The sequence below is a fragment of the Hemicordylus capensis genome, chromosome 2, assembly GCF_027244095.1.
Source record: "Hemicordylus capensis ecotype Gifberg chromosome 2, rHemCap1.1.pri, whole genome shotgun sequence".
In the NCBI taxonomy this organism is placed as follows: Eukaryota; Metazoa; Chordata; class Lepidosauria; order Squamata; family Cordylidae; genus Hemicordylus; species Hemicordylus capensis.
Window position 1 is genome coordinate 221,962,941 of NC_069658.1, and position 23,176 is coordinate 221,986,116.

Below are 23,176 nucleotides of genomic sequence, written 5' to 3' on the forward strand. Positions count from 1 at the left end.
GAATGGAGTAATGAGCAAACACAAAAACACAAAAGGTTTTTTAAAGATAAATTTACTTGGGAGATAAAGGCACTAAGAGGTCAGTACAGATCTTGCTGACTCATACACCAAGGAACAGGATCCAAAAGGAACAGGAAGGAGAATATAAACTCCTAGCAAGCCCAATCAATACAGAGGAAACTATAGTGCCCCATTTGGTTTTACAGTAGATTACATGCAAATGATACAGCAGGTTAGGCTGCAGCTGTTGCATATTCCAACAATTGTGCCTGAAGAGACTGGGAGGTACAGTCATCCCTCTCCAATCAGACTTTTCCCAACTGCAGTTTTCTGTATCCACGACTTGAATATACATGATTCTTTCAGGATTTCATTTGCAAGATGCACAATTTTTTGCGGGTGAAGGAGGAGGCACGTTGTCAAGAGGTGGAAGGAAGAAAGAGAAAGAGACAGAGAAGGGAAAGGAAGACAGAAGAGCAGAGGAAGGAGAGACAGAGGGAGATGGAGGTGAGAGAGAAGTGTGTGTGTGTGTCCAGTATACTTTGCACAGTGCAGAATGTGTGTGTGTGTGGGGGGGGGACTGGGGAGATACAGTACTGTATTGTATATGTTGAGGATGATAATATCTGCTGTGCATTCACTGCTGTGTTTACACTGTTTGCAGTGTGTGTGTGTGTGTGAGAGAGAGAGAGAGAGAGAGAGAGAGAGAGAGAGAGAGCTGCTAGCTAGCTAGCTAGAAGAGGAGAAAGAGGGGAGGGGGTTTCAGAAGGAATTAAAGGGAGAGGAAAGTCTGGCTATCAGAGTAGGTTGGATGCCACACATATACACACATAATGTGTGTGTGTTTCGGTGGGAGAACATTTCTCATCAGCTTGCCAGACCAAGTGGGCAGGTGGGTGTGGAGGGGAGGATGTAAGGGTGATGAGGATGGAGGGATGGATTGGGGGAGGGAGGGAAGGAGGAAGAAAAAAAACATACAGACACAGACACAGAACAGAACAAGCCTCCATACACTCACACAAATACAACTTTCTCTCAAGACTACAAACACTGAAATATTTACAGACCCACTTCCCTCCCCTTCCCGCAAAGAACTCATTTTTAAAAAATCAATACGTTGACAACTAATTATTCTTATAAATCATGCTTTTCATCAATTCCATCATGCTTTTCATCAATAACCACCATCTGGTTAAGGTTGGACTCACAATCACTTCCCACCTTCGCAGGAGTGAGGGACCTATTAGGATGGTCCACCCGAGAAGGTTATTGAATGCAATAGGATTTCAAGAAGCCTTGGAGGGATTTAGTGTTGGCTCTGCTGGTGATCCTGTTGATGCCCTGGTGGAGAATTGGAAGAGCAAACTCACCAGGGCAGTAGACATGATTGCTCCTAAGCGTCCTCTCCGACTCGCTTCAAAACTGGCCCCTTGGTATACAGAAGAACTACAGGGGCTGAAGTGGTGAGGTAGATGATTGGAGCGCAAGTGGAGAAAGATTTGGTTTGAATCTGACAGATTGCAACACAGAGCTCATTTGAAGACCTATGCTCAGGTGATATGTGCAGCAAAGAAGCAATTCCTTTCTGCCCATATTGCATCTGCAAGTTCACGTCCAGCGGAGTTGTCCAGGGTTGTGAGAGGGCTAGTATGTGCCCCTTCTCCCTTGAATCAGAATCTGGAACCATTGATTACCCGCTGTGATGTGTTTAATGAATTCTTTGTGGGGAAAATATCTCATATTTGGGCCGACTTAGACTCCGTTTCAACAATTACTTTAGTTTCTGATGTGGAGGTGTACAGCGACTCCTCTTGTGTGGTTAGGTTGGATCAGTTCCAGTTTGTGACTCCTGAGGATGTGGACAAGCTGATTGGAATGGTGCGGCCTACTACCTGTTCTCTTGACCCCTGCCCAACATGGCTTATACTATCTGGCAGGGGAGTTGTGGTAGAAGGCCTGGTAGAGACTATAAATGTGTCTCTGAGGGAAGGTAGGATGTCTCCTAGTCAGGAGGCAATTATTAGACCACTTCTGAAGAAGCCTACCTTGGCTCCCTCAGAGCTGAGTAACTACAGGCCTGTCTCCAACTCTCCATGGTTGGGCAAGGTAATTGAGAGGGTGGTGGCCTCCCAGCTCCAGACTGTCTTGGAGGAAACGGATTATCTAGACCCATTTCAAACTGGCTTCCGGGCTGACTATGGGGTGGAGAGTGCCTTGGTTGGCCTGATGGATGATCTCCAACTGGGAATTGAGAGAGGAAGTGTGACTCTGTTGGTCCTTTCGGACCTCTCAGCGGCTTTCGATACTATTGACCATTGTATCCTTCTGGGGCGTCTGAAGGAGTTGGGAGTGAGAGGCACTGCTCTGCAGTGGTTCCGTTCCTACCTCTTGGACAGGTTCCAGATGGTGTCCCTTGGAGACGGTTGTTCTTCAAAATATGAACTTTTGTATGGTGTCCCTCAGAGATTCGTATTGTCTCCCATGTTGTTTAACATCCACATGAAACCGCTGGGAGAGATCATCAGGAGATTTGGTGCAGGGTGTTATCAGTATGCTGATGACATCCAAATCTATTTCTCTATGTCAGCATCATCGGGAGAGGGCATAACCTTCCTAAACGCCTATCTGGAGTCGGTAATGGGCTGGATGAGGGATAACAAACTGAGACTAAATCCAGATAAGACGAGGGTACTCATTGTGTGGAGTCGAAACTCGGGAGATAATTTTGATCTGCCTGTTCTGGATGGGGTCACACCTCCCCAGAAGGAACAGGTATGCAGTCTGAGGGTGATTCTGGATCCAAGTCTCTCCCTGGTGTCCCAGGTTGAGGCAGTGGCTAGAGGTGCCTTCTATCAGCTTCGGCTGATATGCCAGCTACGTCGGTTTCTTGAGATAGATGACCTCAAAACAGTGGTACATCTGCTGGTAACCTCCAGACTGGGTTACTGTAATGTGCTCTATGTGGGGCTGCCCTTGTATGTAGTCCGGAAACTACAGTTGGTTCAAAATGCGGCAGCCAGGCTGGTCTCTGGGTCGTCTGGGAGAGACCATATTACTCCTGTATTGAAGGTGTTACATACACTGGCTGCCGATATGTTTCTGGGCAAAATACAAGGTGTTAGTTATAACCTATAAAGCCCTAAACAGCTTGGGCCCTGGGTATTTAAGAGAATATCTTCTTCGTTATGAACCCCACCCGCCCATTGAGATAATCGGGAGAGGTCCACCTGCATTTGCCACCAGCTTGTCTGGTGGCTACTCAGGGACGGGCCTACTCCATTGCTTCCCTGAGGCTTTGGAATGCACTCCCTAGTGAAATGAGAACCTCCCCATCTCTGACAATTTTTAAAAAGTCTTTAAAGATGCCTCTGTTCACCCAGGCTTTTAACTGATACTGTTTTGATTGTTTTTAATGTTGTTTTAGAATATTGTTTTTTAAAATTGAATTGTGTTTTAAATTTCTTGTTTTTGTTTTTTAACTAATGTTTTAAAGTTGTTTTAATCTTGTAAACCACCCAGAGACGTAAGTTTTGGGCAGTATAAAAATATGTTAAATAAATAAATAAATTCATCAACAGTAAATCAAAATCAACATGAGAACTCATCTTGTCATCAACATTCAATTCAATTCAACTCAACATGATTTCGGAACTCATCATTTTCAAATAAAATCGTTTTGATATTTTTAGAGAATTAATTTTTTCCTAATTATTTACATATTTACAACATGTTTGGGCTGCCACCACTGGTGCCTAAGAGGCTAGTATTATTATGGTGCTGTGTTTGTTGTGTGTGCCATGCCCACGCCGGCCCCACGAATGCTGTCAGGTGGGAAAAAATAGGGGCTTGTGGTCAGCAATAGGTTTCTTAAGTGGGAGGGGTGTATCATCATATGGCAAGTCGCAGTACTAGTAGTGGGCACGCTGTGACTTGGCTGTCATGGCTGTCATGTCAGCTCAGCTAGGGGTGGAAGGGGGGGGGGGGTCGGGATGAACAGAGGATGAGCCAGGCAGGTGACCAACCATGGGCCAATCACAGTAATCACTCACCCAGCTCAACCTGCAGCTCGGGGTAGCCCAGCAGGGGGAGGTTGACCTTCAGAAAGACCAACTGCTCCACCAGACCAGCATCCAACTGGGACCAAGCGGGTGTCACCATTTCTCCGGCACATGAAAACACCCACTTGCTCTGGACACTGGTTGGTGGGCAGGAGAGGAGGCGCACAGCAACCACCGCCTGGTCCAGCCAGACTTGGTAGCGTGTTGCCCAGAACTGTGTGTAGTCCATCGAGGTATCTTCCTCCACAGGCTCTTCCAAGTACTGGGCAATGCATTGCTCAGCACTGGTGGGCCTGGCAGGCTGAGCCTACCACATACCAGGCAAGGCACCAAGGCACACCCACTGAAACCACTGGGCTGATTTCATGGTGAGAGGAAGTGCCTGCTGCATTGGTGCCACTGCCAGGATGCCACGCTGCTTGACTGGGAAGATGAAGGGGTAGCTGACACTGCCTGGCCACCCACGCTGCTGCTGGATGTGAGTTGCTTGGTGGAGTCACACCCGCACCAGCACCCTCCTGGTCTCTCCTGGTCCTAATGACCTCCTCCTCCATAACTTTCTGGACCAGGAGGTCCCTCCACCCGGGCAAGTCACTGGCACTCACAACATTGCCCTTGATGGTTGGGTTGCAGAGACAAGGGAGGACATACTCCTCCCTGCTATCATGGCCACCCCAGACTTCAGCATTCCAGCCAGAGCACAACCCTCTTGCATGGTCAGAGAATTCTGGAGTTCACATACCAGCTTCTCAAGACCCAGAGCTGTGGGCAGTGCCTGGCTCAAGGGAGTGGTGTCAGCACACAAGCCCTTTGTGGCAAGCTGGAAGGGCTCGAGTGTCAACCCCACCTCAGACATTTGCTTCCACTCTGCATTCGAGAGGTCGCACATAGCCAAGGACTTGTCCCTCACCAGTGTGCCAAGGGTACTGCTGCTCCAGCAGGTTCTGCTCTAGCAGGTGCTGGAAAAGGAGGAAGGCAGAGTTCCACCGTGTCTCTACATCCATTGGGATGAGATGGTGGGGAAGCCTGATTTCACACTGCTTCTTGTGAAGCAGGCGCCTGGACTTCTTGCTGCGGTGGAAATGTGCAGGCAGCTTGCAAGCATTCTCAACAAGCGTGGCCATGGCAGCAGCAGCAGCTCCTCCTCCTTCAGGGGTGCGGACCTATTCCTTGGATGCCTTCAGCTCTCTAAAGCCAAGGGCATCCCTGACAGTCAGATGGAGCATGTGTGCCACACACCGTATGATCACACAGTCCATGACTGTCTCGACGGTGGTCGTCAGGTTGGAGCCATTGTCTGTCACAATGAAGCCTGGGGAGAGGTGTGGACACCCACCAATCCACTTCTATATCTGGCAGCTGAGTACGGCTGCCACCTCCTCCATGGTGTGCCTCACATCCATGGTCTCCACATGCAAAATGGCCCACCTGTGCCATAGTGTAGTGGAAGATGCACTGGAGCCAGAGGCAGCTCCCATGGAAGTCCCCTCTCTCTCTGGGCCCCACCAGTGGGCTGTGAGGGCCAGGAAAACAGTGTGCATTCCACTGACACTGGTCCAGAGGTCAATCATGAAATGCATGCTGGTGTCAGCAGGTGCCACCCACAGCCTGGCTGACACAAACTCTCTGCACCGGTGGAACATGGAGGGGGCCACATTCTGGTGGAACCTGGTCCTTGAGGCGATCATGTAGTCAGGCACAAGGTACTGGAGAATCCACCAGAAGCCAGAGTTCTCGACCACCGGGAATGGTTGGTCACCAGTGGATATCATCTCCCCTGTAAGGCGGGTGAGGTGACTATGGTCCACCTGACCAGCACGCTTGCTGCCTGATGCCTGTGTCCACCGCTGGACTGGCAGTGTTGCCTGCTTTTTGGCTGGCACACCACCCTTGTCTGCACTAGTTACAGGCACACAAGGTGCACTAGTGCTTCCAGCGGGGCCAAGGAGACCTAGGTGATGATGCTCCATGTGCCGCCACATGGGCGTCGTACCTAGGTGCTTGACATCCTTTCCCTGGCTGACTTGTGCCCTGCAGTGGACACAGTGAGCATAGGTTGGGGCATTTTCAGGCACTTCAAAATTCTGCCAGACACTTCTGCCCTGGGAGGCCTCTGACATGCTGGGCGCCTTCTTTGGCCTTTTTCTCCTGGGTGATTGTGGTTCTATGGGGGGGGGCAGCCACTGCTGTTTGCCCACCACTGTCAACCCCCCCTTCTGCCCTGTGTGGAGGAGGAATGTGGGAAGACCCACCACTGGATCCCAACACGACTACCTCAGCTTCATCAGGGCCCCCCCTCTGAGTGGCAAAAGAATAAGTGGAAGGTCCCCAAGAGGGAGGGAGAATCTGGCTGCACCACTGGCAGCCATCACATCCTCCCTGTCCTCTGCCTCCTCCTCCGCACCATCAGCCTCCACCACCACTGGTGGTGCACCACCACCTGGTGATTAGGGACCCGCCACAGGTCTAGTGCTTTGACCTCAGCTTCATCTGGTGCTGGCAGCAGGCTGCTGGGGGTAGTTCAGCCTGTGCACAAATGCCTTAGCTGGCACAAAGAATTCCCCAATGGGTAGGACTGGGGTATCATCAAGCTCCTCGTGTCCTCCACTCTGCCCCACAGCCACTGGCAGAGCCCACTCCTGGCCTTGCCCACCTCTTCCTGGCAACCTTCTGTGAGGCCTGGCCTGAACACTGAGCTGACATTGCTCAGACATATCAAAATGTGAGAGACTTTAAGAGAAAGGCCAGAAAAGGGCAAAATAGTTTTAAAAATCCTCTATAATAAAACCCCTGTGTGTGATCCCGTGCCACCCGTGTCTTTTGGGGCAGTTCTGGGCATGCGCGGAGCGCATGCCCAGAACCACCAAAAAAGATACGGCCGCCCAGACACGGGCGGCCATGTTGGCCAAATTATCTGATGTGGCGCAAATGATTCCCACCAACTCCGCCGACGCCGCCCGCCCGCCCGCCCATCCCCCCAGCTGCCCAAGTCCTCCACTCCCGTCCCCACGGGCAGCCATGTCTGCCAAATTTTTGTCTCAATCGTTCTTAATAATTGCTGCCGCGGCCGCCACCGCTGCCCGCCCTCCCTCTCAGCTGCCCGAGTCCTCCTTTTCAACCTCCCCCATGATTAAGGGCCAAATCGGCCCATGCAATTGCCTCCGCCGCCACCTGCCCACCCTCCCAGCTGCCTGATTCCTCCTTACCCGTAAATGTCCATATTTAGAGAAGGAGAGAGGAGCTCGCAAGCAGAGCTCCTCTCTGTGCAAAGTCAATGCCCAAACTGGCGCTATGGACGCAAAGGACTCAATAGGTGTCCTTTGCGCCCAAAGCGCCAGTTTGGGAAGAGGCTTTTCAGAGAGAGGAGCTCTGCTTGTGAGCTCCTCTCTTCTTCTCAAAATAGGGACTTTTACGGGTAAGGAGCAATCGGCCAGCTGGGAGGGCGGGCGGGTGGTCATCGTCGGCCGCCGCGGAGACTTTGGGGCCCTTGCCCGGCAGGGAGACCGGCCGCGGCATGCAGGCTGGCGGCAGTGGGAGGGGGAATGGCGGCGGGAGGCCTGGAGCGCCCATTACTAGCGCCCGTTATTTAACGGGCCGAAATTCACTTGTAGGAAATAAAAGCCAATTGGTTGGGAGGGAAAGATTCTTTTGGGAAAATGCCAATTGAGGGGGAAGAAAGACTTTTTGCGGGGGGGGGAGCCAATTGAGGGGAGTGGGACCTTTTCAAAGAAAATTGGGAGGTGCTATGGAGGGAATTTTTTTTTTTAAAAAGGGGAGACCCCTGGAGTGGCAGGCAGTTACCCTCTTAACCAGGTGGAGGAGTGGGGGTGGCAAGCTTTTTTGCGAAAAGAGAATTGCAGGGAGGAAACCTTATGGAACGGTGACACCTACCAGCTTTAAATGAAAAGTTGGGGGAACCTAAAAAGCAAAACAAAAAACTTTTTAAATCTGAAGTTGTTGGGGTTTTTTTTTGAGAAAAAATTAATTTTAAAACCTTATTTAAAATGACCCCTTTAACACAGACTCCTACCCACCCACTCCACCCACAGCAAGCAATACAATAAATAATACAAGCAAACAATCAATAACAATAGCCTATGGGGGTGGGGAGGAACCTGTAAAAGAAGAAGAAACCTGCAAAAAAAGAAACAACTTGCAAGAGAAAACAAAGGCAGCAAGCAAACAATACACAAAATATCCCTCCCCACACCCAAATGCAAAATAAAGGAGGCCCTATTTAAAACCACCAACTAGGGGAAAGGGGGACAACAAAAGGTCTGCACACATTCACCCATCTTCTTCCAGTTCTTTTCCTGCCCCACACTGGTCAAAGGTGACGGAAAAACAGAAAGACCAGTAGGTTGGCACACAGGGCGGCAGGTGGGCACAGCCGGGGCCTGGGGCGGGAGCAAGTGAAGGCAGAATGAACCACTGGTTTGCAGTGGTTCACCTGCCCCCAAGCACAAACAAATTAAAATAAATACTTCAAAATTAAATTAAAAATGCTGGCATGTGTGACTGGCTGGGAGAAGGGAAGGAGAAAGAGAAAAAGATAGAGAGATAAAGAGAGACCTGAGAGTAGAGAGTGAAGGAGGAGAAGTGAGAGAGAGAGAGAGGGAGGGAGGGAGGGAGGACCACCAGCAAACACACACTGCTGGGAGGGGGTGCGAAAGTTAAAAGGGAATGGACTGATTGGAACAGAGACTGAAAGAGAATAAAATAATCACCAAAAAACCCCCAAGAAACAGTCAGAGAGAGAGACTGCAGAGGGAGGGGAGTGGGGGGGATTCCAGATGGGAGGGGGAGATGGCGGGGGCGGACACCAGGCTGTCATAGGCATGCTGGAAGACTCCGAGGAGGAGTTGGAGGTAAAGAAAGGACTGACAGCAGAGGAGAGTGGGCACGGACTAGAAGTTGCAAAGGAGAGTGGGTCTGACGCACAGGGAGTCGAAGATGAGTTAGAGCCGGGTGAGACAGCTCTTGTGGAGGAGGTGCAACTAGTATCAGCTGTGGAGAGGCGCCAATTCAAGAGACAGCAAGAGCTAAGAAACCGCATACGTAGAACAACAGGCAAGGCTGCTGACTCAGCAACTCTTACTAACATCACCGGGGTCTCAACCTATTTAAGACGCCTGTAACAGAGCTACCCTGCTGATAGCAACAACATTTTCCTGCGAGCTAATCGGCTGTGTTCCTGTATTGCCTTGACGGTGTTTGGACCCTGTACTGTGTTGACGTTGCCAGTGGATTTCGCTTTGGACTCTTTTGGATTTATTGGGCTGACTCAGACTGGACTTGGTTTGGAGAATTTATTCCTGTTGGATTTTGCTGTTCTGCTTCTGCCTCTGTTGCGCTTCGTCTGGCTAGCCTGACAGATTTACGACAAGGCCCAAGGGGCACAGAGAGGAGGAGGGCAATGGGGGGAATCCAGATGGGAGGGGGGAGATGGGGGGGGCACCAGGCCCAAGGGGCACCCTGGGCCCTGGCCAAAATCAAAAGGACGGAGTGGGGAACAATAATCAGCAACACACAGAACAAATCAAAAAAATTCCAAAGCACAAAGAGGGGGAGGGGAGTGGGGGGAATCCAGATGGGAGGGGGGAGATGGTGGGAGGGGTAGACACCAGGACCAAGGGGCACAGAGAGAGGGAGGGGAGTGGGGGGGGGTTCCAGATGGGAGGGGGGAGATTGCAGGGGGGTACACCAGGCAAAAGGGGCACCCTGGGCCCTATCCAAAATTAAAAGGACTTGGAGTGGGGAACAATAATCAGCAACACAGAGAACAACTGTTATTAATTTTTTAAAAAATCCAAAGCACAGAGGGGAGTGGAGGGGCAGAGATGGAAGGAGGGGGTCTGGGAGGGACCAGGCCAGGCAGGGCCCAGGCCAGTCAGGGACTGGCATGGGAATGGGATGTAGGAGAGCAGGCAAACAACACAAACACACACACAAAAAACACAAACAGGCAATTACACACACTGCACAGCAAAAAGACAAGCATAGGATGCAGGGTGGGGGCTATGCAGGAGAGAGGGCAGGAGGAGAGGGCCACACAAGCCAGGGAATGGGATGGGATGCAGGGAACAATTAAAAGAACACACTAGACAAAAAGAATTTAGAAGCAAAAAGCAGCACACAGGACAGGAGAAGAGGATAAGAAGAGAGGCAGGGTTAGGGTAATAATCAATGCAGGTGGGGTGGGGGGGAGGTGGGGGGGAAGGCCAAGGCCAGTAAGGCCCTGGCCAAATAAGGAAGGAAGGAAGGAAGGAAGGAAGGAAGGAAGGAAGGAAGGAAGGAAGGAGAGTGCGAGGGGGGGGTACCCAAAATGGGAAAAGGTGTAAATCAGAGGAGAGGACAGGGCAGAGAGAAAAGGTAAGGAAAGGAAGACAGGGGCAAAAGAACAAAGCACAGTCTGCAAGGACTGACACACCAGTAGCTGAGAGCATATGGTCCAGAGATCCAAGCAACTGCAGAAGTTTCCAGGCCAGAGCTGGGTTTTAAATAGGTTTGAAGCTCCCTCCTTTGAGAGCCCCCACCTTGCACTCCTCCCCTGGCCAACAGGGTGCCAGCTCTCAAACAGCGGCACAGACAACAGCCTACCAGAGTGCAAGACTCATTCTGGCCAATCAGAATCAATTTTATTACAGCCTTTAACCAACCAGAAAGAAAACAATAAGAAGAACATACAGCAGTACAATAAATATCAATAGGAATATCAAAAATATAAAAACAGACATGCAGATAAAACTAGAGATACATTATAGAGTACCATGGTGGGATGTCTCATAGCCCCATAAATGAACCTAGCCATTATCCTGGTGACTTCATCATTAGTGTCAGCCAGGCAAATCACAGAATCAATAGCCCAGCCAATGCAAAGTCTGCAAGTTGAGCACAAGAAGTCTCACAAAATGGAGGACAGAAAGGGAGCAAACAGAAGTCTCACAAAATGGAGGACAGATTCACAGCAGGCAAGATAGACCCTATAGAATACACTGGACATTTGAACCAGTTCAAATGCATTTGAACCGGTTCAGATTTGGCTCAGACTCGGACCAGAAGGGCCAAACCAAAGCCCTGTCTGGTCCGAGTTCGAACCTTCAAACCGAACAGGTTCAAACGCAAACTGGTCTGCACATTCCTAGAGTGAGTGACTGTCTCTCTCTCCCCTCTCCTGCTATGGACCGGGGGGGGGCAGGTCCTTTGGCCTGATCGCCCTCCCTGGCCCATTTTCCTAACCCCCACTGTCCTCCACCTTTTTTGCTTCTGTGGTGGCTGCTGCTTTTAATTCTGGGCTGAGTTGAGATTAGATTAGAGCCCTCAGTTCAGCAGCTGCCAGTTGTTTGGTTTGGTTTTGGATTTTTTGTTGGGGGGGGGGGTTCTTGTTTTCTCTGGAGCAGGTGCTTTTCTCTTTTTAACCCCTTTCTTGCTTTGCTTAGCATACCACCTGCTTCAGAGTACTCCAGCAGTGCCTTCCCTATGTCCTCTTTTCTCCCCCCCCATTCCCCACAGCCCTTTCCCCCCACCAGCCTTTTATTTTAAGTTACTTAGTGGTTATTTTAATTTGCTTGTTTAGGTGAGTGGGCAGCTGGAATGCTGATCATGCTGACCCCCACCCACCCCAGTTGTGCCTGCCTGTTGCCAGCCTGCCACTAGTCAGAAAACCTCCCCCCCACGATTAGTGTGTGGGGCAGAAGATCTTCTGGATAACATGGGGGTAAGTGCTTTCTTTTTGGTGCCCCCTTTGTCCTTAGCTTTTGTTAAATAGGGCCTCCTTTCTGATTTGGGTTGGGGCAGGTATTTTTCTGTGTCTTTTTCTTAAAGGTTTTCTCTTGTTTTTATAGGTTGTTTCTTGTTTTTGCAGGTTCTCTTCCTTAGTTGCCCCCCAATTGTGTTGTTGTGTTGGTGTTAGGTTTTTTTAAACTAGGTTTTTTGAATACAGTGTTTTAGATTCCCCCCACTCATTTCCCCCTCTAATTTTTTTAAAAAGCCCCCAGGGTTTGGGACTGTCTGAGTGCCGTGTGGCGAGTAGAGCTTGCAGCAGGGTGGCAGACAAAGGTCGGAGGGGTCCCCAAGCTGGTGTGGGAGGCCGGGGTGGGGCAGAGAAGACAGCGTGGGGTCTCACAGGTCCCCGTTGGTGAGTTCTTTGCCCCAGGTGAGGCGGTGGCATGAAGGCTCTCCTATCCAGAGGAGCCTGCTGCCACCGAGCCAGGTCGAGGACCAGTGGCTGGTCCATTGGGTGAGCCACCGGTGCTGCCGCCTCATGTGTGGGGGCCTCTCCTGTGTGGGGGCCTCTCCTGCCAGGGTGGGGGTGGAGGGCAGAGGCTTGACATCTGGCAGTGCAGCCAGATTTTCCCTCCTTCTTGAGGCCCCTCGCCACTCAGTTGCTCCCCCGATGATGTCCAGGTCGTGGCAGAGTCCAGTTCTGGGTCCTCTCAGTGTGGCTCTGAGGAGGAAGGGACTGCTGCAGAGGTGGAGGCGCCCCCTCCTCCAATGAAGCCTGGACCTTCTGATTCCATACAGGGTGGAAGGGGGGGGTGATGGCAGCAGGAGACCTCCAGCAGCCCCCCTAGTCCACTGTCACCCAAAATGCCCAAGATGATGTCCAGGATGTTGGAGGCCACCAAGAGCAGTGATGTTTGGCAGCTTTTTGAGATTTCTCAGGATGCCCCAATTCCTCTGAGCCAGGCCCTGCCCACAGCTCTCCTTCTGGAGAAGCTGATGGGTGAACTCCGGACCTCCTTGACCATGCCAGAGGGGTGTGCTCTGGCTGGAAGGCTGAGGACCAGGGTTGTCAACAGGCTACTTGATGAGTTGGGTGACAGGGAGGAGTACGTCCTGGCTTGTCTCTGCAACCCAACCATCAAGGGTGATGTCATTGATGTGGATTACTTGCCCAGGTGGAGGGACCTCCTAGTTGATAGTGTTAGGGAGGAGGAGGTCATGAGGACCAGCAGAGTGCTGATGGTGTGCCCCCCGAGTGTGCGTGACTCACACCCAGCAGCAGCAGTGTGGACATCCCTTTAACTCCCACATCGTCTTCTTCCAAGTCTAGAGGTGTGGCATCCCAGGTAGCGGCACTAATGCAACAGACTGTTCCTCCTGCTAAATCAGCCCAGTGGTTTAAGCAGTGTGCCTTGGTGCCTTAAACAAGAACAAGTCCCCTGTGTCAGAAAAAAGAGTATATGTCTGGGGAATGCTGACTGAATCTATGCATCTATGGGATACCAAATATTACACATATATAATTTATTATTATCACTTACAGTGTTGTAACCATTGTAACCATTTTATTTGGGTTTTGGTTCATACATTAAATGTCTTTGCCCATACTATATAGAGCATGGTATTTCCAGGGGTAAGCTAATTCCCAGCATTGGCTTATATGTGTAAGATTTGGTATCCCATAGATGCATAGATTCAGTCAGCATTCCCCAAACATATACTCTTTTGTCTGACACAGGGGACTTGTTTTTGTTAGTGGCTTCTTGCCCTGTGTGGTCCCTTATCTTGACACTGCCTTGGTGCCTTGACAGATTTGCGGGAGGCTGGGCCTACCAGGCCCACCAGTGCTGTGCAATGTGTTGCCCAGTACTTGGAGGAGCCTGTGGAGGAAGACCCCAAGATAGACCACACACAGTTCTGGGCAACCCACCACCAAGTCTGGCCAGACCTGGCAGTGGTTGCTGCTCACCTCCTCTCCTGCCCGCCAAGCAGTGTCCAGAGCGAGCAGATGTTTTCACATGCTGGCAACATGGTAACACCTGCTAGGTCCCCGTTGGACCCTGGCTTGGTCAAACAGTTGGTCTTTCTCAAGGTCAGCCTCCCCCTGCTGGGCTACCCTGAGCTAGACATTGAGCTGGGTGAGTGATTGGCCCATAGTTGACCCATGGTGTCGGTCATCTGCCCAGGAACAGCTTCTGCTCATCCCTATCCTCCCCCTTTCTTCTTCAGCTGTGCCATGTTGTGTGCCCGCGAGTGCTGTGACATGACAACTGGACACACACACACACCCCACTGGCATAACTTGATGCTGAATTAGTCCCTGGTTCCACCTGACCACAGCATTTGGGGGGCCATGGGCACACACACAAACACTAGGTGGTTGTGCCACTGTGTATATTTGTAAATGTGTTGTTTTGTAAATATGTAGATTTGTTAGAATGTAAATTTTTGAATGTGTACATAGGTGACTTGGGGGGAAGACAGGGACTGTAAAAATTTCAAACTGTAAAAGTGTGTAAATATGTGCTTGTGCCGAAGTGCTGTGTGCATGCATGTTTGTGCACGTGTGTGGAGGTTTCTGTTGTGTGTGGGTGTCAGTAGAGGTTTCTGTCTTTTGTGTAGATAGTGTTTTGGAAACTTTGGTTTGTGTAGATAGTTGGTAGTTACCCCTGCTAACTGGGCAAAGAGGCACCTTTTTAACATGGTGATTCTCTTTACTGAGCAGGGAGAGAGCAACTGGCCCTATCCACCCCCAGCACAGTACCTCCAGTGACTGTTGCTGATGTGTATCTTATGTTTCCTTTAGATTTAGAATCTAAAAAGATTTAGATTCTTTTAGACCCGAGAGATGGTTTAGATTTGCTTGTTCTGGATGGTGTTACGCTCCACCTGAAAGATCAGGTACATAGCATGGGAGTGCTCCTGGACCCAAAGCTCTCCCTGGTTTCTCAGGTTGAGGAGGTGGCCACGAGCACTTTTTATCAGCTTTGGTTGATACGTTAGGTACGTCCATTTCTTGAGGTGAATGACGTTAAAACAGGCATCCCCAAACTGCGGCCCTCCAGATGTTGCTGAACTACAACTCCCAGCATCCCTAGACACAATTTTTTGTGGCTGGGTATGCTGGAAGTTGTAGTTCAGCAACATCTGGAGGGCCGCAGTTTGAGGATGCCTGCGTTAAAACAATGGTACATATATTGGTAACCTGCGGACTTTACTACTGTAATGCGCTCTATGTGGGGCTGCCTTTGTAGGTAGTCTGGAAACTACAATTGGTATAGAATACGGCAGCCAGATTGGTCTTTGGGACAACATGAAGGGACCACATAACACCGGTTCTAAAAGAACTGCATTGTTTGCTGATGTGTTTCTGGGTGAAATATAAAGTGCTGGTTATTACCTATAAAGCCCTTAACGGCTTGGGTCCAGGCTATTTGAAATAGCGCCTAGTTTGTCATAATCCCTGCCGCCTATTATGATCTTCTTGAGAGGTCTGGTTACGGTTGCCACCGGCTCATTTGGTGGTGACCCAAGACCGGGCTTTCTCTGTGACTGCCCCAGGGCTTTGGAATAAGCTTCCTACTGGAATAAGAGCATCTCCTTCTCTGTTTTCAGGATGAACCTCAAGACCCTCCTGTTCTCTCAGGCTTTTAATTAGAATTAATTAAAAACTTGTTTTAATAATTTTATTGTTTTTATTGTCATGTATTTTAATTTGTGACTTTTAAATATTTTTAATTTTGTACACCGCCTAGAGATATACATATCAGATGGTATAAAAATATATACCCGGGTCATGAGCAGTATAATTTTTGCTCCTTCTGTTTCAAATCAGTTACTGGAGGTGCTCTGCTGTGACACTTTTGGTGGGTTCTTTGTGGACAAAATCTCCTGTATCCGGGCTGACTTGGACTTCACTATTTCTGCAGGGTCTATGAAGGAGGTGTCCAGAAATCCCTTTTGCAGTGTTAGGTTGGATCAGTTTTAATCTGTGACTCCTGAAGATGTGGACAAGCTGCTTGGGGAGCTGCAGCCTACCACTTGTTCTCTGGATCCTTACCTGATTTGACTGATTCGATCTAGCAGGGAAATCATTGGAGGGGGCCTAGTTAATATCATAAATGCATTGCTGAGGGAGGGTAGGGTGCCTCCATGTTTGAAGGAGGCAATAGTTAGACCTTTTCTTAAGAAGCCTTCCCTGGATCCCTCAGTGATGGATAGTTATAGGCCGATCTCCAGTTTCCCTTGGTTGGGCAAGGTGATTGATTGGGTGGTGGCTGACCAGCTCCAGGTGGTTTTGGAGGAAACTGATTATCTAGACCCATTTCAAACTGCCTTTAGAAAGGGCTATGGGGTTGAAACAGCCTTGGTCAGCCTAATGGATGACCTTTACTTGGGAATCGACAGAGGGAGTGTTACTCTGTTGATTCTCTTGGATCTCTCGGTGTCATTCGATACCATCAACAAGGGTATCCTTCTGGGTTGCCTGGGGGAGTTGGGGATTGGAGGCACTGCTTTGCAGTGGTTCTGTTCCTATCTCTTGAGTAGATTCCAGATGGTGGAGCTTGGTGACAGTTGCTCTTCAAAATGAGAGCTGTTATATGGAGTCCCTCAGGGCTCCATTCTGTCACCAATGCTTTTCAATATCTGCATGAAACCACTGGGTGAGGTCATCAGGAGTTTTGGTGCTGGGTGTTATCAGTATTTGTTTGTTTGTTTGATTTTTAGACTACCCTTACAAAATAGCTCAGGGCAGTTCACAAACATCAAAGACCCTTTAAAACAATTAAAAGCGCTGGAAGGCCAGGCTGAACAGGTAGGTCTTTAGGGCTCTCCTAAATTCCAATAAAGAATTCAAATTACGGATGTCTGCAGGGAGTGCATTCCACAGTCCAGGAGCGGCTTCAGAGAAGGCCTGCCTCTGGGTTGCCACCAGACGAGCTGGTGGAAACTGGAGCCGGACCTCCTCAGATGATCTTAGAGTGTGGTGGGGATCAGACCGAAGAAGGTGCTCTCTAAGGTAACCTGGACCTAAGCCATTCAGGGCTTTAAAGGTAATAACCAGCACTTTGTATTTTGCTCAGAAACATATCGGCAGCCAGTGCAGCTGTTTCAAAACAGGCATAATATGGTCTCTCCAGGTTGCCCCGGAGACCAGCCTTGCTGCCGCATTTTGAACTAACTGAAGTTTCCGAACTACGTACAAAGGCAGCCCCACGTAGAGCGCATTACAGTAGTCAAGCCTGGAGGTTACCAGCTGGTGCACCACTGTTCTGAGGTCATCCTCCTCTAGGAATGGATGCAGCTGTCGAATCAGCCTAAGCTGATAAAAAAGTATGCTGATGACACCCAAATCTACTTCTCCTTTTCATCTGTATCATCAGGAAATGCTGTTTATTCCCAAAATGTCTGCCTACAGGCAGTAATGGGCTATAACAAATAGAAGCTGAATCCAAGTAAGACTGAGGTGCTCATTGTAGAGGCTCAGAATCTGAGGGATGAGTTAGATCTCCCTGTGCTGAATGGGGTTACACTCCCCTGGAAGGAGTAGGTACTCAGCTTGGGAGCACTACCGGACCCAGGCCCACCCTGGTATCTCAGGTGGAGGCCATGGCCAGGAGTGCTTTCTGTCGGCTTCAGCTACTTCAACAGCTGCGTCCATTCCTTGAAGAGGATGACCTCAAAACAGTGGTGCATCAGCTGGTAACCTCCAGGCTTGACTATTGCAATGCACTTGACATGGGGCTGCCTTTGTATGTAGTTCAGAAACTTCAGTTAGTTCAAAATGTGGCAGCCAGACTGGTCTCTGGGGCAGGAGAGACCATATTATTATATTGGAGAGACCATCTTATGCCTTTTTTGAAATAGTTGCACTGGCTGCTGATATGTTTCTGGGCAAAATACAAAGTGCTGGTTATTACCTTTAAAGCCCTGAATGGCTTAGGTTACCTCAGAGAGCTCCTTCTTCTGCATGATTCCCACCACACATTAAGGTCATCTGAGGAGGTCTGTCTCCAGTTACCACCAGCTCGTCTGGTGGTGACTCAGAGGTGGGCCTTCTCTGTAGCCGCTCCTGGACTGTGGAATGTGTTCCCTGCAGAAATCCGTAATTTGAACTCGTTATTGGTTTTTAGGAGAGCCCTTAAGACCTATTTGTTTGGCTTGACTTCCAGGGTTTTTAGATTGTTGTAGGTGTTTTTTAGGATTTTAAAACTGTTTTATTGTTTAACTGTTTTATGGTATTTTATATTTTTAATTGTTGATTGATTTTAACAGTCTTTGTTTTATTTGTAAAACACCCTGAGCCAATTTTGGAAGGGCGGTATAAAAATTGAATGAATAAACAAACAAACAAACAAATAAATAAAGGAATAAATAAATAAATAAATAAATAGACTGTGAGTCCTTTCGGGACAGGAAGCCATCTTATTTATTCATTTATTATTTCTCTGTAAACCACTTTGGAAACTTGTGTTGAAAAGTGGTATATAAATATTTGTTGCTGTGTGTAAATAGCTGTATAGATGGATTTATATATACTTAAATATATGTATTTGTTAAATGTGTTTATTTAGGCCCCTCTTTCTTTTCCCTCACCAGTTTAGTTCTGACATGCACAAACACACACACCAAACACATATACACCATCAATGATGAATAAGCGGTCAGCTGCCACGCCATGCCATGTGTGGCTTCCACTGGACCCAGCTCTGAGCCAGACTTTCCTATTCCTTTAACTTTTTTAGGCCCCCCTCTCTTTCGCCTCTTTAGTCTAGCACACACATGCAAACACCAAATATGCATGCACCGGCAATGATGATTAAGTGGTCTACTGCCACACCACGTTGTGTGTGGCCTCCATTGGATCCACCTCTGAGCCAGACTTTTCTTTTTAAAAGTTTAGGTTCCCCACTCTCTTTCCCCTCTTCAGTCTAGTGCACGCATACACTAAACACACATGCATATCAATGATGACTATGGGGTCTCGTGTCACCATGTGTCTGGGGCCTCTGTGGCTTCCAGAAAAGAGGTGGTGGACCTATCACTCTGAGGCGCTTTTCCCCACAGGCAAAACACATGCACAAAGAGAAGAGCACAAAACCCAGGTGCATTCCTTTAAGTTCTCCTTTAAGATGTTTTTGCCTTGCCCTTCTTTCTTTGCAGTTTGTGTGACAGCTTGGTTTTACTGCCTTGCGCTGTCTTGCTAGATCTTGTTTGTTTGTGGCTATTGTAGTCTGTGGTGTTTGGTTTGGTTCCCTTAGTTTTGTAGTTGTATGGGCACAGCAGCAGCAGGTCTGTCTCTGTGGTGGTCTTTTGGTTTTCAGCTTGGCGTATTATTAGTTGTGTCATTATGTGTTGGTGTTGTGGCCTGCTAGGGGCACAAAACCAGGGTGGGTGGTAGGCACCCATGGGTGCCAACTGCCACCCGAACCCCAAAGCAACCGGGCACTCCTGTGATTTTAAGTGATTCTAAAAAAAATATTTTTGCATTTATTGCATTTCTCCCATAGGGGACAATGGGGATTTGAGGTGGCCCAGCCGGACCATTCTACCCTTTGAGGGGTGCCTGGGCACCCCAAAGTGGGTTTTGGGGCACAGAAGTTGTCACAACTCTCCCCCCCCCCGGGAGCCCCAGGCTGGTGGGGTTTATGCCCCACCTGGAATAGTTTCTGGCCTCCTTAACAGTCTTTCCGAGTGGATTCTCTGCTCACGCTCTCGCTCTCATATATGTGTGTGTATATCTATCTATCTATCTATCTATCTATCTATCTATCTATCTATCTATCTATCTATCTATCTATCCCCTCAGCAGTGCTAGAAGGCCGCTATAGAAGGATTCCATTTGTAGACTGTCTATGCCCCTGTGGCCCAGGGCAGATTGAAACTACTGAGCATGTCCTCCTATACTGCTCGTTCTCATTCTTCCGCTCTTAAGCAAGTTTCTGGGACATCCGAGACAGTTCTACAGTTCCCTGCTACTCTCTGACCTTAAGCCTACCATAACTTATAGTGTTGCCAGATACTTTGTGGCTGCAATCGGCATCCACCAGCGGATGATGGGCTCTGAGCCTTTTTAGCCCTGATTTGATTCTGTAATTGTTCTCACCTCCCCTTTTACTCCTTTTATTGGTCTTAACATTCAATATAATTTTTATTTTGACTTTTTTTTAGCTCTATCATATTATTTTTAACTCTACTATTATATGTCCCCTTTTAATTTCTTTTATTCATTTTTATGACTTTTAAACATAGTAATAGTATTATTATGATATGCATTTACATTTTTAGTATTTTAGTACTTTTAGCTCTTTTAGCATTCACATTTTTAACACCCTCATACATTCTCAGTACTATTAGTTCTTTTAAAGTTAATATGCATCATCACATATGTAACTACCTTCCATTTCCAGTTTTATTTACTCGTATTCTCTAACATGTATTTTAATGCTGGTCTATGACACTAATAAAGGATGATTATATATATATATATATATATATATATATATATATATATATATAGCGAGAGAGAGAGAGAGAGAGAGAGAACGAGAATGTTTTTCATATTAGGGATTCATTGAAAGAACTCATACAGCAACATAATCCAATTTGTGTTTGGACTTGCTGCTGTATGAGTTCTCTCAATGAATGAATGAATGAATGAGTTCTCTCAATGAATCCCTAATATGAAGAACTCTTCATTCATATATATATATATATATATATATATATATATATATATATATATATCTCACACACGTGTGCGTGCGCACATGCACACGCCAGAGAATCCACTCTGATAGACTGTCAAGAGGTCAGAAACTAAAAATTTCAGGGGGGGTGGGAACCATGAACCCCACCAGCTTGGGGCTCCCTGGGGGGAGTTGTGGCACAACCTGATGTGCCCCCAAACCCACTTTGGGGTTCTCAGGCACACCCACAAAGGCACCCCTGGGTGCCTACCACCCACCCTGCTTTTGTACTCCTAGCTGCTCTTCATAGAGAATAATGGGTCAGTCCGAGTCCCCAGCACACCCTATGTATTATACTCTATGTATACCCTTTTAGAACCAGTTCGAATAGGGTTCAAATTTGAACTGAACAGGGGGGTGGGAGTGGTTTTTGTAAAACCATAACTGAACTCACCCTGGTTCAAAGCTGATTTGAATTTAAGCCAAACAGGCTAAATTGGTTTTGTGCACATCCCTATTCTGTACAGCAGGCTCAAGTGTGTTTTCTTCTTTTTAGAGAGAGGTAGAGAAGTGGAGGTGAGAGAGAGATACGAGGAAGAGCTCAGTAGTGAGTAATAACTCAGAAAATTGGTCCAAAGCATGCAGTCAAGGGAAAGGAAGGTGCTGTTTTGTCCCTGGAGGACAACATCAAAGTCCTGGACTCCTTGAGGGAAGGCCAAAGCAACAGTGCAGTTGGAAGATTGGGGTCAAGAAATCAACCATCTGCAGAATGAAGAAGAATGAGGCTGCCATCAGAGACAGTGTTACCAGTGGGACCCAGTCCTCCCTTAAAGTCTCCTACATACCGCAAGACCTCAACATTGAGAAGATGGAGAAGGCCCTGAACATCTGGATGGAGGACCAGACACAGGAAAAAGGTTCATCTCAGCACCTGCATGATCTGCATTAAGATGCAGAAGATCTACAGGCACCTGGTGGAGAGCTCTGGAGAGAGCGACCCTGAGAAGTTTTAAGCCAGCAAGGGCTGGTTTGAGAACTTCAAGAAGTGCTTCAGCCTGCACAATGTGAAACTTGTTGGGGAGATTGCCTCTGCAGACCAGGAGGCTACAGCAACTTTTCCTGCTGAGCTGCTGGTCATGGAGATGGGCTTTGTGACTAGGTGTTCAACACAGACAAGACAGGACTCTTCTGGATGAGGATACCTAAACACACCTTCATTGCCAAGGAGAAGAGAAGGTCTCCAGGATTCAAGGCTGCAAAGGACAGAATGACCCTTCTGGTCTGCTCCAGTGCCTCAGGTGGCCTAATGGTGAAGCCTATGTTGGTCTACAGGTTCCTGAATCCATGGGCAGTGAAGAGGAAGAACATGAACCACCTCCTTGTGTTCTGGAGGTCAAACATGAAGGCCTGGGTAACGTGCACCATCTTCCTGTCCTGATTCAATGACTGTTTTGTGCATTAGGTGGAGCACTACCTGAGAGAGAAGAACCTGGTTTTGAAGGCACTGCTGCTGTTGAACAATGCCCCAGGGCATCCTCTGGACCTGTTGCTTGCCCACCCCAATGTGGAAGTGATGTTCATGCCTCCAAACATCATGTTGCTCATCCAGCCTCTGACCCAAGGCATCACCCAGGCCTTCATGAGATACTACACAAGGCACAACTTTGAGCACATTGCTGACCTTATGGATACAGGGGCGTAACTACAATTAGGCAGGGGGAGGCCGTTGTCTTGGGGCACCCCGCCTTGGGGGGGGGGCCCTCAGAGGCTTTCCCCCACCCAGTGCCTACCCGATCTTCCTTGTGAAGTCATTTAAGGGGGGGGGGGCATTTAAGAATCTTATCTCAGGGCCCACTCCAACCTAGTTACGCCCCTGTATGGATAGCAACCCGATCTGACCCTGAAGGAAGCCTGGAAGGGCTATAACATCGCCCATGCCTTGACCATCATCAAGGAGGCAATGGATGAGATCAGGAGTAGCACCCTGAATGTGGAAGGAGGCTGTGAAAGACAACACTACTTTGCCAGCTGCGGAGGAAGAGGTTGGGAGGATAGTGGTTTCTGCCAGGCAACTTGGCAGCTAGGGCTTTGAGGACATCCAGCCAGCTAAAGTTGCTGAGCTCCTAGAATCACACTCTGAGCAGCTCACCAAGCAAGACCCAGAGGCCCTTATTAAATCCTCCAGTGGTCAGGAAGAAGCTGGCGAAGAAGAAGATGACTGCACGGCCATAGCAAAGCTGACCCTGGAAAAGATCAACAGGTTCCTCAGACATGCCTCAGAGTTGGCAGATGAGGCAGTGGACATGGACCCCTTTAGGGAGCTCAGCCTGACATTCGGGTGAGGACTGAATAATGTCCAAAAAGACCTCAGGAAGAAGCTGGCACAGCCAACCCTCCTGAACTTTTTCAAGAGAGCACAGTCTGGCACTTCAGAACAACCTGGCACTCCAGAGCAGCCTGGCACTGTGGGGAGCAGCTGTGAACTGCCTGCAACAGATGACACATCATCATTATGTAGAAAATTTTTAATAAATAAATAAATAGTCACAGGAGGATGAGGGTGCTGGTACCCCCTCTTCCCCATAAAAATCCCCCTGAGCCACTCCACTCCACCCCACCCACAGCTCCCTCTTTGGCTCCCTTCCCCCTGATTGCCCACCCCACCACATCCCTCCTACCCCTCCTCCTCAGCATTATGACCAT

General features: G+C 48.7%; 1 protein-coding gene and 1 long non-coding RNA gene across 2 annotated transcripts in view; one reads left to right on the forward strand and one right to left on the reverse strand.

The window, feature by feature from the left end:
- LOC128343785 (vomeronasal type-2 receptor 26-like) overlaps positions 1-23,176 on the reverse strand; it is a 57,855-nt gene that overhangs the window by 18,021 nt on the left and 16,658 nt on the right. The window lies entirely within an intron of this gene.
- On the forward strand, positions 288-22,968 carry LOC128342090 (uncharacterized). The gene is made up of 3 exons (XR_008314768.1): positions 288-507; positions 11,635-11,775; positions 21,030-22,968. It is a non-coding gene; the product is annotated as an uncharacterized LOC128342090 (long non-coding RNA).